Source organism: Crocodylus porosus, unplaced genomic scaffold (assembly GCF_001723895.1).
Source record: "Crocodylus porosus isolate Cpor-Errol unplaced genomic scaffold, CroPor_comp1, whole genome shotgun sequence".
Lineage (NCBI taxonomy): Eukaryota > Metazoa > Chordata > Crocodylia > Crocodylidae > Crocodylus > Crocodylus porosus.
In genome coordinates, this window is record NW_017728906.1 from 23,717,313 (window position 1) to 23,732,427 (window position 15,115).

Consider the following 15,115-nt stretch of genomic DNA (forward strand, 5'->3'; position numbering starts at 1 on the left):
TCAGTGAGCTTTGGCAAAAGTTCACCAGTATATCCATAAACCTACAGTGTCATTGCTATATAAGAACATTAATCAATGTTAGCTGCCTCATGATGACCTCAAAACACTCTTGCATTGTGATTTTGAAGGGAGCTGCAGAGAGTTTCCCATGTTCACAGTCTTTCCTGTATGTTTAGCAGAACAGCTGTAAACATCAGTTTGCTTCAGGTTTATGTTACATTAACTTTGACACTGAACACCCTTTCAGCTGAAGACATGAAAATGTCTTCCCCAGTGTAGTTTTATTTCTCCAGGACCTCATTAAATGGTATGAGACGATGGTGATTATCTTCTGCTGTTTTGGAGTAGTTACATTTTTGTGATTATATAAATGATGCCCAGCTACTACAATGGTTTTCCTATGGCCAATAAAACAAGTAAAATATATAAAAGTGTATGCATTTTGTGAGCTTGTTATGGAGCCAGATAATTGACTATTTGTCCTTGCAAGATACAGACAGAAATCACAAAGTAAACAGTAAGTAATGATTTTAAAAAGACAGAATGATAACTCTGCAAAGGCTCGCCTAGCTAACAAAACTGTGTGTGTAATCTGCCACTTTTTCACAGGAAGAGAGAAAGCTAATCAAAATTCATCATATTACCACTTCAGATTTCTAAAGGAAGCTAAAATCTGCTGCTCAGGGTAGCATGTCACAGTGATATATTTTGAATATAAATGAAATGGGTTCTCAGGCTACTGAATTCCACTAGGCTTTTCAGGCTATACTATTGGTCAGATACTGAAGAAACGCAGACTACATGCATACTTAGAGAGCAAGATTAGAGACAGTTTAGTTACAATTTCTAAGGTAAACATGGTATTACTCTGTGGTTATGAATGGATTTGATTAAATTAAAACCACCAGTTCTCATAAAAGGCACTGTCTAATTCCTTCCTAACTCAGATGATCACATTCAACACTGACATGAGCAAATGGATGTCCAGTGAAGTTGCACTCATTTTATACCACATATATTTTTAATTATTTGAAACAACACACTTTAAATACATTTTTTATTAGTATTGGTAGCGCAAGAGGTACTGTATTGGTATCATCATGTTTAAGAGTGCCAGTCACGTGGGAGAATTTGATTAGTCTAGGGGCTGTACAAATACAGAACAAGGAAATGGGCCTTTTTTCAAAACCCTCACAAATTAGTTGGAAAGTTGCTTTCTTTTATGTGTAGAAGTGCTAGCTGTGGCCTAATGTACTATATGAGGTTTTGCACAACAGTAACATTTCCTTAAGACACTGTAGGATGGCTTGCAAATCCAGCTACATCAACCAAACACTCTTTGGCATCTGTTCTTACAGTTAACAGGTCTGGGGTTGGGAAAACCTCCTACCTCTGTTTTGGGTCAGATCCCATCTCTTTTCTCCAATGAAATCATGTGTTTCCCTACTAGATATGCAGACATGAAAGAGTTAAATGACTGGAGACCTGACTGCAGCTGGGGTTCATTTAAACAGCTGTCTGACATAAAAAGAGGAAGAGGAAAGGTTTGTCTGTTCTGGTGGGAAGTAAGTGGCTTCATTTGCCCTATTTCTTGTGGGGGGAGTTCCTGTTTGTACCTTGTCAATGATTGAGTTTTTTTTCCCTAGAAAAATCAAGGGACTGTTGGGGGGTGATAGAAAATAAAAATGAATAAACAGGCTTTGGGGAAATAAGAGATTACTTGACTTACTCTCGCTGTGGATGAGGGGAAGCCTGGCCTATAGCAGCCATTTAAGCAAGTAATGGAAATGGGTCTGTTTCAAACCTCAGATTTTTAGTTTCAGTGAGAAAGATCATAAAACCTGGGAATCCTTTCTTTATTGCCTGAGAGAGGTGGCTGGATGCAAGCAGACTCTATGGCCCCTGTTGAAAGAGAGTAATTTCAGTTTGGCTTCCTGCTTCTTTTCTGCAAGCTTTTGTGGGCACCACAAAAAGTAAAAAGACTTTTAAGGAGGTAGGGTGGACAACGTTCAGTATTGGGTGTCTTGGAACATAACTGAAGACCAAATTCTCCTTGTGTTAACGTGCTGATCTTCCTTGATTCAAAACACTTTGCTGAGTGCAACTTTCCCCCCTGTTTCTTTCCTGGCAAATGAACTATATTGGAATGAATTGGAATCTACTATGGACATCAATTTGTGGCAATAAGTTATGTAATAGTAAAGGTAGGATTGCAATCTATTATTTTTTTTGCAGTGTCTTCAAATTGCTATGCTAGCCAACCCCAAGTTCAATACATTTATACTCTTGCCTGATGAAAGGTATTAATTCTAATCAGCTCAAAAAGACTGGCCAACAATATCATTCTGTAAATGGCTGGTTGTTTGGCTTTTAAATGAAAAAATGTAGCATTTCTCAATGAAACACGTACATACGTTATTGGCCATACAGTCATGAAGCTAAGTTTAAATGCCAGCTATAAATTGAAGCCACGTTACCCTAAGCTACATTGCTGCACTTAATGGTGTGTTGCAAGGGGTAGGGCTGAACTGATCAAGAAAATGAAATTGGGAGAAGAGATATAGTGCAAAAGTATTTGAACTGCGCTCTGGTCACAGAAGCTTAGACTAATCCACTATCCAGGACTGAATGTTTTTTTAACTTTCATCCAAATCTATTTTTGGCAAATAAAACAATTAATCTTTTAATTATTCAGGAGCATAAGTGAAGCAAATGTAACTCATTCCACTCAACTTTACTGAAGTTATCTGCTGTGAAGGATTAGCTGCCACATTCACCAATAACAAAGCTCTTGTTTTAAAATAAAGAGGTTAATTGGCTTCATAAAAACCGTGTATATAGCACGTATGACCAGTATTGGTTTTGTGAAGTCTTTTTGCTAGAGAGACTAGTAGAGCCTGCTTGCCAGTGGTTTCACAATAATCTGTTCTTGACCAGTAATCTTACTTAAGGAGCTGGTGCTAATGTATATCATTATGAGAACTACTGAGCAGATCATCTGCACATGCAATGGATTGAGTCTGTTATCACAGTATATACATGATGTTGCTGTTCAGCCTTCTTTGTGTCTCATCTTTTTTGCTTCTGAATTTTCACTGGTAATAAGGAAATAGTGGTCTTCCAATTACGTGGTCTGCTCAAGCAATCAAAAGCTGAAATCTTGGGACAACACAGGTTTTAGCAAGAGTTTCAGTAGCAAAAAGATTGGTTATTTATCTGTCTTTCATAAACAGAACGAACACATGTACACATGAAGGTTAGAATGCCTGGAAGTAGGGTAATGTGTGTATTCATATGATTTATTTAGAGATAAATATGCATTACAATCTTTCTGCCAAAGCTACTGGCAAAATTCTTGACACCTGAGTAGCTTATGCTATCCTGATGGAAAATAGCAATATATTAAGTATTTCATTTAGTAAAAAAGAAAAAGGAGAAAATAATAATCTGGGGGAGTAGGGGAAGGAACAGGGAAATAATCAATAAATGACAAAATTTCAACTGTCTATATAACCTTAGCTGGGCTGTGTGTTTTAAGACTGCTATACTGGTCTTCTGGCAAAAATATCAGGAATTTGACCACATTGGGCAACTTGCAATAGTTCAACTAGACTACACGGTCAACACTTTAGAGTCTACCTGGCCAATTGAACTACCTCTTGGAGACATCATCAAGCCAATGGCCTCATCTAGAGATCAGTATTGGTGCCTCTCCCTTCCAACCTAAGCCCATGACTTTTCAAATATGGAACTCATGCTTGATGGAGACATGGAACTGATGTCAGAGTACTGCCCCAAATGGTGCCTCAAACCAAATACCTCAAAGATTGTCCCCAGTGTTTTCCATCTGCATAATGCAGTGCTAATTGTGAACTCACTATCACCTTAAATGCCCATCCTCTGAAAACCCACTCAGGTTAGCTTGGAGTCACTCTTGACTGGACTTTAGCTCATAAATCACCGCTCCAGAAAACTGCTTTAAAAATCAAAACAAGGTATAACCTATTTGCCAAACGTGCAGGCTCCACTTGGGATGATAGTGCCCTCACACAACGTTCATCTGCCCTCATACTGCATTATTCAGTTGCAGAACACTTTGCCCCTTCATTCCACCCACCAATAGCTCAGCTGGTACACCCTTTGACTTGTCATTACTTCATCAACGGCATGAAGAATAGTTAGTACAAGCACCAATCGATTGTCACATCATCTCTGACCCTATAGTCAATCAACCAGGATTTACCTGGCCAGGCTGGTTGAGAACACACTTCTCAACTGTTTTTGAACTGGACAGGGTCACTGTGCCTCAAATCTATATCAATAGGGCCTTTGCAATGACACCAAATGCCTTGTGGACAAGTTCAAACCATGTCTTCGCATTGTTGACTTGTGTCCATTACTGTGCTACCTGGTGGCTTTCAAACTCTTCACACTAATAATGGCATTCCCTTAAGATGACTGAAACAATATGCTGAAACCTCATATACACTAAATAAATAAATAAAAAGACCATTATAAATCCCTGAATGCAGCCAAGGGGTACTGAATGCAGTACTGGTGTGTATGAGTTCTGTTAACACTTTCCAGTCATTTGGGGATGAAGTGGGGCTTGTTTTTCTGTAGAGTAGCCATAAAATGATGTATAGTTTGCATGCAAGTTATATATCATGAGAAAAGAACAAACCCTGCCTCCATTTCTGTGGATTTTTCTTATTCTGCATATTCCCTTGCTTTAAACTTTCCCAATCTCTCTTTGCAGTGCTGTTATGCCCCTCAGTTATGCTCTGGAAAGTAAATTTGCTGTCTTATCCTTGCATTTTCTTCTTCACATATACACCTTAATTGTGGTGATTCCTTGGACCCTCCACTCATTTGATTTTAATACATCATCACACCATATTATAATCATAAAATCATAGTTCCAAAGAATATTTAATATGTATGTTAGTAATTATTTTCTTTCATTGTTTGAATACACATTACATTAGCCTTCTTGGTAGATGGTATAGAATTTTTCCAGGTTCCTATTCAATGCAATATAAGAAGTAATGAAGCATTAATTTTATTTTCTTTAAATGCTTTTTTATCCTAAAATTTGTAAAAGGTGCAGAACTCATTTGGGTGTTTGAAAATTACCAATATTATAGCAGCAAGGTTTTTAGTGATATTGTTTATTGAACAGTTGAGAGAGTAGCTAAACAAGCTTTTGGACACAGTGTACTCTTCTTGAGGTCTGGGGAAGAAGCAAGTGCAGCCTAAATGTCACAGGAGCACTGAGGTGCTCTGTGCCTTAAGGAAGGAAGTAAGGAGAGCCGCCAATCAATGGGGCGGCTCAGGTGTTGGTTGCCGTGGCAACCAGGTGGGTCAGGTGGCCAGAAGGGGGCAGGGCTAGGCCTTATAAACAGCCTGGGCCCGAGCCTAGAGAGCAGTTCCCTTCTGGCAGCTGTAGGAGCAGCCTGAGTTGGTGGTTACAGCCTTACCTTGCTGACCGGCTGTGATGATGCTAGGGATGAGAATACCCTGAAGAGAGGTAGGGTTGGGAGCCCTAGAGGAGCTTGGAGTTTACATTATGAGCAGGGAGGCTCTGTGTTGCTTGTGTTGTAGCCGGTTGGCTCGGGTTTCGGTTGTAGTTACACTGGAGGACCGGGTGAGGCTGTAGGGGTGAGAGGAGGCCTCACGAGCTTGGGGGTTCCCAGTGCCCAGCAGGGGCACGGTGCATAGTGCCACTGTGGGCACAGCACAAGGAGTGCCAGAAAGGCACTCGGGGTGTGGGGTTGTAGCCCCAGCTACAGGCCCCAGAGTGGGGCAGCGGGCGCGAGAGGCGCGGCACAGGCCCCAGAGTGGGGCAGCGGGCGCGAGAGGCGCGGCACAGGCCCCAGAGTGGGGCAGCGGGCGCGAGAGGCGCGGCGTAAGGCCCCAGAAAGGACGAGAGGCTCCAGAGAGGGCAAGGAGTGGTGGAAGAAGCCACAAGACAGGCCCAGTGGGGTGAGGCCTGGGCACGGTAGGTCCAGGGGCGCCGGTATCGGGGTGCAGGTTGCAGCAGCAGCCCGGGGGTGCCGGTATCAGGGCGCAGGTTGCTTAACCGGCCCGGGGGTGCCGGTGAAGGGGCGATAGGCACGTGACTGACCCAGGGGCGCTGGTAGAGGGACTGCCGGTTGGCAGGACAGGCCCAGGAAGATTGGAGAGGGGTGCCAGGTGGGTGACAAGCCCGGGGTGCCAGAAAGGGGCACCAGGGCAGGACGAGCCTGAGGGGCGCCGGAGAGGGCGCCGAAGGGCAAGGGACCCAAACTACGTCCAAGGAACAACTGCGAGGCTTGGGGCGTGCTAAAGGGGAGGTAGGAGGCACACATTGCCCTTAAGGCAGGGGTGTGCTGGGGCACCCCTTACGGAGTAGGGGTAGTAACACGCACCGGTCACCAGGGGAGAGAGGCAGCCTCCTTTCTGAACTAATTATCATCAAAGTTGTGGTGGGCGAGAACCAGAGGGTGCTGAATTACCTGAAGTGACAGTAGGGGGCGCTAGGGAGTACACGGCCGCTCCTAGGCCCCACTCCCTCACACTAAATGAAATATTAGATTAAATGATGTCAGGCTTATTCCATATGTAAAATAAAACAGACATTTAGGGGAGGGGAGGAGGGTTGTAAACCAGGGGCAAAGAGCAGGTATCAGAAGAGATACTTTCAGGTATCAGAGAGAACTTTAGCTGAATAGATAACCTAATTATGTAAAAGAACAAGAGCATTCAGAAGGGAAGAGTATCGCTATTGCCTGTCGAGAATTGAGAGGTTAGAAGAGACATGAGTTAGATTACAGTGAGTCATGAAACTGTTATCTGTATTTAATCCAGGGTAGTTAGCCTCCATTAAAGGTATGACCCATTTTCTGAAGGTCACTTTGTGCCTGAAAGTTTTCCTAACATCTTTTCCAACTCTTTAGCTGGTCCAAGAAAAGATATCACAAAAAACTTTGCTTTTTGCATATATCCTGGATTGTCACAGCTACAACAACACTCCAACCCTACTATAACAATGTCATATTCCTTCTTGCATTTGTCTCTGGTGATAATTAGTTCTTTTTCTCATTGGCCACAAAGTTACAAAATAAAGTATCCAGATATAAGATATAAATGTCAAAAATACTTGTGGACCTGCATGTTAACAGACAATGGGTCAGGCTGTCAACTCTAAACAATTGTAGCTCAATTTAAGTAAATGGATGGAGCTATGACAGCTTACTAAAACTGAGGGCCTGGCCCTGTGTTTTTAGAACCATAGCATGTCTTAGTAACTCCTTTCATCATTTCAGGGCTAATGCACTTTTGCTGAGGAATGCAAGAGAACAAAAGGCTTTGTGAACCATATTGCTTAAGTACTCCCAGCTCTTTCTAGAAAAACTTGAAAAGCATGACAGTAACAGTGCACTCATTTAGAAGGTCAATAGAGTTATATAGTTTTTACACTAATGCTACACAGCAGCTGAACATCCTCTAATAGCCCCCAAATTGCTATTAACTTTTCCTGTAAATACTCATCATAAATATATGAATTCTGTCCCATGGCTCAGGAATGGTAAATAGTTCTTAGTGCTAACTAGACATTGCTGATTCCATTACAGCTTATTACTAACCTGTAGAGAGGATTGTCTTTTGAAAACGTATGGGTGAATAGCTCTGCCTTACTGTGTTAATAAGATATAAGTTACTGTATTTAAAGAGTAACTTCATTTGTATAAAACTGGAAAGAGAATAGATCTGCTTATCAGTGTTTCATATCAAGTACAAATATGCTTTTGATCCAAATTCTTCCTTCTATAAAAACACCATTTCACTAAACCTACCTTTTCTGTTCATGTGCAAGGAGGGACCTTGTCTCCTTTATGGCCTGCATTAGTTCCACTGCTTTAACTTGCTATTAGAAGTCTCTTGAAGCAAATAACTGGGATCCAAACTTCTCTTCTACTTTAAGTGAGTCACCTCCTTGAAACACCCTCGAATCCAGTGGTAAAGGGACGTGGAGAGGCCAGGTCATTTTTGAGATCAGTAAAAAAACATTACCATTAAGCAATTTAACAAGCTTATTCTGTTTTTGTAATTCTAGTCCTTGGCCTTAGTAAGAATCACATTATTTCTAAATAAATTAGGTCCCGAATAAAAAGGATATTTGCAACCAGATAAAAGAAGGAAGTGAACTGAAAGGGCAGTATGCTGTACTAAGACTATTTGAATATATGCATTTTTAATGACAGTTTTAAACCGGCAACTGTTCAATTAAATGCAATCTGTCATGGTGGGGGGAAAGAAAAGGCAATCATGCTGAAGAAATGTATTTGGCAGAGCATGGAAACATTTTAGTAACCTAGAATGTGTATATATCTAGTGTTTAAATAACATTAGACAGTTATAGACATTTAAAAATTATGAGCTTGTAAATGGATTTTCTTTTCTTTCTTCTTACCCTATTAGTGCCACTGAAGCATTCATTGACATTTTCCTTTGGTTGTCGTTTTAACTTTCACAAAGACAAATAGTTCCTCAGAAAGTGATAGTCATCTTTGCGCACAGCCCACAAAAAAAGGGTCAAGAGAATGGATGAAGAAAGTTTCATAAACTATCCTGACCTGACTTCATTCTCTTCAGGTTCTAAAGACTTAGTAGCTGCTTTCCTATTCAAAACTCCAGTAACACTACATGTACAGACAGTGTTAAACCAAGGATAACCATGCATTAGCCTCAAATGTGTAGTGTCAAAAATGTAAAAAAATTAATAAATTACCCCTGCCACAAACAGATGTCATGCACTGAAACAAAAGGTATTTATATGGGGAGGGGGTCCCTTACTTAAGTGGCTCTGAGAGCGACTCTAAATAAAGGTCCCAGAACATCTTGTGTATCAGCATGCCCACACTAAAAAATAGCAGTGGGGACACTTTAACTAAAGTTCATTGAATTAGCTTTAGTTAAAGTGCCCCCTCTGCCATTTTTCAGGGTGGGGACGGTGATGCACATGACACTGGAGTCTGCTAGAGCACGGTAATTACCATGCATTGGAGCAGCATGTAATTACAGCCTTGCTGCATGTGTATAGTCACCCATTGGGTACTAGAAAAGTTAACATGTTCTTAAGAGCTGAGGGCATCATGTGATTCCAGAAAGTTTGTATTGTAAAAGCTAAGAGTTATAAGGGATTGAGACTCTTTAGGAAATGCAAGAAAAGAATAGCAGCCTTTTGTTATACATGTGTTTGGGTACAGCATGGGAATAAAAACCATCATATCTATATTTTGTAGTTTGGAATATGTTTATCGGTAGAAGTCCAACTAAACCACATTTAGTCAAAAGTTTGGGGGCAATATTCAGTGCTTCTACAAATCCCACCCTAATTGTTTTGTCTTGAGGCTTGATGGCCTGGATTTCCCTTGCTTTTGTTAGTGTACGCTTTCTTTTTTAAAAGATAATAGCTTAGCAAAAAATTACCAAAGAACCCTCATCATGCAAATGTGGGAGTAATTATTGTTGCAAACTAGATATTCTACTTTTGTGTCTAATTTTGACTCTATTTGTGATGCAGCCTTCTAAATTTAGTTCTTTGTTTGCTTCCTTTGAGTACCTGTACTTGGTCATTTAATTTCCTTCATAAATCACTTTAGAAATTCTAGTTCAGTGATTAAGATTATTGCATTCCCCGTTTTTAACAATCTTTCTGATTTGTATAGATTTTTTTTTTACTGTATTTCTTCTATTTTTTTTGGCTTTTAGTGGTCAACTAGTATAATATAATACTTGTTCTAGAATATCTGCTTGGATATCATAATTCTGTACTGTCTGTACTTTAAAATATGTGTTATAGTGTCATGGCAGAAAAGCTGCACATAAGTCAAGACTAGACGCACATTTTAATTCCTGTCATCTGATCTATGGACTTCTTTAATGAAAATAAATTCTGTAGTACTCATTTATTGGCATTTTATCTTGCTGGAAAGCTTGACCCAATCGGTAATACTTATTTTCCTTTTAATCTACATAATGTTTGGGTTTTTTGTCCATGAAACTCTAGCCCGGTGGCTGTTTTTAGTTCTCTGTAAGCCCACTTCGACTTTTTTCAGTTTTCCACTCTCAGAAATTTCTCACAGTTCTGAAATAAAAAATAAAAACCTCCAAGATTAAATGTATTTTATCATATTCTTCTCAACTATGCAAAGGAGTCATATATTTAGTTAAGTGAAGTTAGAAAGAAATGCTATACCAACAACTGAACTTCATTTGTCTGGATCATATTTCCTTAGTTTTAAATGGCTGGACCAGATTTTAAATGGGTAAGCTGGACGTGGCATGTAACCCTAATATAAATTGCATATTTAACACACAATCACACTGTATTCTTCTATTTAATTTAGATACAGCTCTACACTATCCACCTCTTAACAACCATATAAAATGTGACCTACATTGTACAGAAGGTCAGGGAATTGTAGGTAAAATATACCACGGTGTTAGAATCAATGTATTTTTCTGCCCAAATTTGTAATACATAGCTTGGTTGATGAGATCCATTGCAGGTTTCCATTAAAAAATCTGTTTAGTTGTCTATCATGTATTACTAAGAGAGCTGAACCAAGCTTTACATCAAATGCCAAAAGATATATTTAGACCAGTCTTTCAAGAAATTGACTTGGTTAAGCTCCCAGTGGGATTTCAGGCAAAGTCATAACTATTTAAAAAAAATCTTTTGAAATCTTCAGTCCTCCTCTCTCTAAACACAATGGGGCTGCACTGGCAGCTGGCACTGCCAAACTGAATGCAGTCCAGATAATGTCACACTTCAAAGAGAAAAATACTTGTTTATATTTTGGGGGCATAATTCCTTTTAGACCAGTAAACAAGAAGTCATAGTGATACTAGCAATGACAGCCCGGTAGTGGCAAGAACAGGGTGGGGAATTTGACTATATCATGCAGATATCTGTGGGGTTGATGGAAAGAGGCTTTTTCCTTTCCTGGACTCAAATAATTATCCTCAAATCACAGCTGGAATGGATTATTTCTGACCTTTTTTTAAAAGACTGACTGATTGATTTCTCTGTGTGTCAGCATCTTCAAAGATGCATGGGCAGCAAGAAAAGGTTACTACTACCCAATGCTTCCAAAATCATGGGCTAGGCTCAATTAAAAGGTTTGGGGAGTTTTTTTCTGAGAGATGATTTCAAAATAAACTATAGTATCTGTGATGAGCAAATCCAGAATGTTGTAAAGAAGGGCACAAGAGAAATGACTAGATCTGAAGGGGTGGCAGCACACTTTCTCCCAGCTCCCCAACCCTGCCTAGGGCAGGAAGACCACATTGCAGGAGCAGCTTCTGGGACTTTTTTTGAAAGTCCATGAAGCTGGTAAGAAGCCTGCCCCCCTCCCCATGCTCTTGGCATTCCTCCATTTACTCTCTGCGCTCAGTGGCACCCCCCTCTTCCTTCCCATGTGCTCCCCCACCTCCCCCTCTGATCACTGGTGCTGTTCCTACTATTTCTTTTTTGACTTGGAGAGCTTCAGAGCCACCCCTGTCCCACTCCACAGGGCTGCGTGAGGGCTGGGTTGAGTCGGGGGCAGAAAGCAGTGGTAGGTGGGTTCCCCCTTCTTGCACTTGCCCCTAGTCTGACAGGCAGCACCCAGGGGGATTGGGCAGGAAGATACAATGTGCCCATCACTGGGGTCACCATCCTTGGCTGAACCCAATCCCATGCACAGTCCAGTTGGAGCAGGACAGGAGGGGCTCTGGAGCTCCCCCTGAACCCAGGTCAGTTAAAGACAGCAGGGAGGGTGGGGAATGGGATGGGAGGAGACATGCCACTGAGCATTGAAAGGGAGGAAGGGGATTTTTACTTTTTTCAGGGACTTCAAAAATAATCCTTGACTGCTGCTCCTGCAATGTGTTCTGAAAATGGGGTGTGACCATGCCATTGTGGCCCCTCCAGATCCATCCTGGTACCCTGCCACTGCATCACTATTTCCTGGCAGTGCAATGTCCTCTCCCCCTTTTCTTCATCAAACAATTGTTTATGTCTGTGGGGCTGCTCTTTTTCATGGCCCAAAAAACCAGAGTACCTTTCTGTATAATGAGAGTAAATATTCATTTGTGGATTTTAAACATATTTTCCCTTTTCCTTAAAGTTCCTGTTACTTTTCCAGCTTAACAGCTGGTTGCTAATACTCTACTAGGTGCCATTAGCATAGTATTCTTTCTTACAGGTGAATTCTGGACTTGCTTTCACTGATCAGTGGACTAAGACCACATTGTGAAAGCACACTGGAAAAGAACAGTAAGTTCATATATTTCCTCCTAACAAAATAATGCATCACCCTATACCCCTTTTCCTAAAGGGGGAAAAGGAAAAAATGGAGTGGTTCTGTTCAGTCCGATAGTGGAGACACAGTTGTGCCTAATAATAAACAGCCCTGAATAAAAGGCATGGGGTGAAGCTGTACAATCCCAGGACACCCTGTTCTGCTTCTCCCTGTTGCTTTTACAATTCACCGTACCTGTGAAGGTGTGAAGAAACAGCAGCCTCTGAGCTCTAGAGAAATTGCTTAATAATGGCACACAAGACTCACAGAGGAGAAAAGCAGCTGCTATCACTCACCCACACGGCAAGCAGGCAAGGACTGGCAGCATGTGGGATTCACTAAGAACTGATTCAGTGGCTGTAATGCACTAGCACTTCTCTGGGACCCATTAGTTTCTGAAGAGTTTGTTGTTAAAAAAGCTTCTAGCTGTGACAGAATGAAACAAATATAATAGCTTGAAACCCCATGCCCAAAGGATTCCCATCATCCCTTTGGAGTATTAATTTTTAGGCCTAGTAATGGCAATGAAGTTGAGGCTAACTACCAGAAAGGAGGTTCTGTTCAAAGGGAAGGCTTGGTAAGGATTTGGACCTGTCTGCCAAATAATGGGTTGAAGGCAGTGATATTAATACATGCAAGAGGAGGCAGAATGATTACCTAAATACAAGAATGTACCCAGGAACATCCAGGAGAGCCTCAAGGGTGAACTTAAGTGTTTTTTCTCTCTTCAAGTCCTTTGGACCAGGCCCTGAAGTGGCAGAAGGCAGTGTAGCACCGTCCGTTTAAATGGCCCTGCATTCAGGTATTCTAAGCAAAGTCCCCTTTCATTTTATGTATCAACACAATGATATAACTGGCAGTCATTCTGGCTTGGTCTTTCAGTGAGTACCTTGCTAGAAAATTTCAGAAGAGATTGTTTATTAAAGGCTGTCTGGTTCTGTTACATAGTGCTGCAGGTCTCTCTGCTGTCAGTGTTTATTCTTTGATTGTCCAAAAGTAATTGCTTCTTGTATGCTGCTGTAGTCGTCTTATGGTTTCCTTCTGCCAGCTTCACTGCAGTATCGTACTCCAGGAATGGTTCAGTTGATCTAAAAGGGTTAAGTGGACAATGTTTGGGGAGCCCGGGGCTATAGGCTGCTGTAATTGCTGTACTGTTAAGTCCTGAAGTGCCTCTGCCTTTCCGTGCTCTCTGGAGGGATGTGGTTGGGAAAACTGGATGTAAAATGAATGATCTGTTTTTTTTTGGTTTGGTGTTTTCTTAATTGGCTTTGTCTGGGTTGAAGATGACAGAGAAGGTTTGAGCTACTCAGAGCTGTCATTTCTGTAATTAAAAAGAACTATTACCAAAAGAGGAGACTTATTGTTCAGGCTGGGATTGAATTACAGAACACGTTTAATTATCAACCTTTCTTCCTAGTTATTTTAATGTATTATTAATTCAGTTTCTCAAAATATCCTTTTCATTTACAACCGCTGATGGAATAAAATGTGACGCAATTTGTTTTCTTTTTTGCTAAGTAGATGATGTACTCTAACAGAGCAGGGCAACGTGACCTTAGCTTTTGTGATATCATAGGACAGTTACAATAGGGCCTTTATGAAACCCTCCTCCTTCTTCATGCGTTTGAAAATTTCAGAAAGAAATTAATATGGGTAATTAGACTTTAACCCTTTGTAGCGGGTGGTGGGGGTTGCCATCTTGGAACTGACTTTTTGTTTTTAATTGCCCCCCCCCCACACTAATTATAAATTTTCTGATGTGTGGGGGACTGTATAGATGGAGTAAACAGAGTGAAAAAAATAGCAGACAGGAGTTGTTTTAGTAATCATGATCTTAATACACCTGTAAATGTTCTTATTTGGTTACTTTGTTAACATTCAACCTTTCTTTTATTTCCATGTGTTCTGAAGACAGCTTTTTGGGTAGTAAAAAGTTCAGACCCCCTTCTGGTATCTATCTAGAGTGAAGTGAACAGTCTTAACATTGAATATAATGTGACAAACACCCACATGGTGAATATTACATCAGCTTTGGTTTCTGATCCAAGTTTTTCATTCCTGTTAAAAAAACCCAAATAATAATTCAAAACAAAGATGAACATGAACCTAGTTTGACAATTGTTTTCCTGATATCAGCCTCACAGGAAGTTCTTGGTTTTATATCAGGAGTTTGACAACCTACAGGGACTAGAAGACTGATACTGGCCACTGTGAGTTGTTTCCTCTGAACACAATAGGCTCAAACTTAAACTTGCAATTGAATTTTGGAAAGCTTAAAATTAAGGTTTGCATAAATTTGTGAGCAAAGGCGAAGCCTGGTGCTTAAATGCAGAATCGTTTGTGTGTTCATACCATGCTCACTCATTCAGTACAGTCTTAGCTTTAACTTTTTTCCCCCTGAGACTTTTAATCAAATATGCCACTGAATCCACTTAGCCCATTTGAGCTAAGATTCCTGCTTTCCTCTGGCTTGGGTAACTCTGCCTGATGTTCTCAGGCTTCCTCTTAACTGTCTGCTCTATATCCACCTATTACATCAAGATGGTTGGTGTTTACATAAATGGAGACTGTCTCTAATAATTGTCCACCGCGGTCTAAAGTATTTCAGCCGGAGAGTTGCTTAATGAATTTAGCTGAACTGTTGAGGGTGGTGAGGGTACCTCTGCCCCTTGATGGGTGCCCCACCCCCTGGTCACCATCTTGGGATTGGAAGTCCCACCCTTAACTCTTGACTTTTGCCACTGGAAGCCCCTCCCCTTGCCCCTAGAAGTACTCCTTTGCGG

At 40.9% G+C, this 15,115-nt stretch overlaps 1 long non-coding RNA gene across 1 annotated transcript in view; it reads left to right on the forward strand.

Moving 5' to 3' along the window:
* Window positions 1-1,501: 1,501 nt before the first annotated feature.
* Window positions 1,502-15,115, forward strand: part of LOC109305816 — a 17,624-nt gene continuing 4,010 nt past the window's right edge. Inside the window, exons 1-2 of the long non-coding RNA XR_002099726.1 lie at window positions 1,502-1,565; window positions 12,237-12,307. This is a non-coding gene — a long non-coding RNA (uncharacterized LOC109305816). The remainder of the gene's footprint in view (window positions 1,566-12,236; window positions 12,308-15,115) is intronic.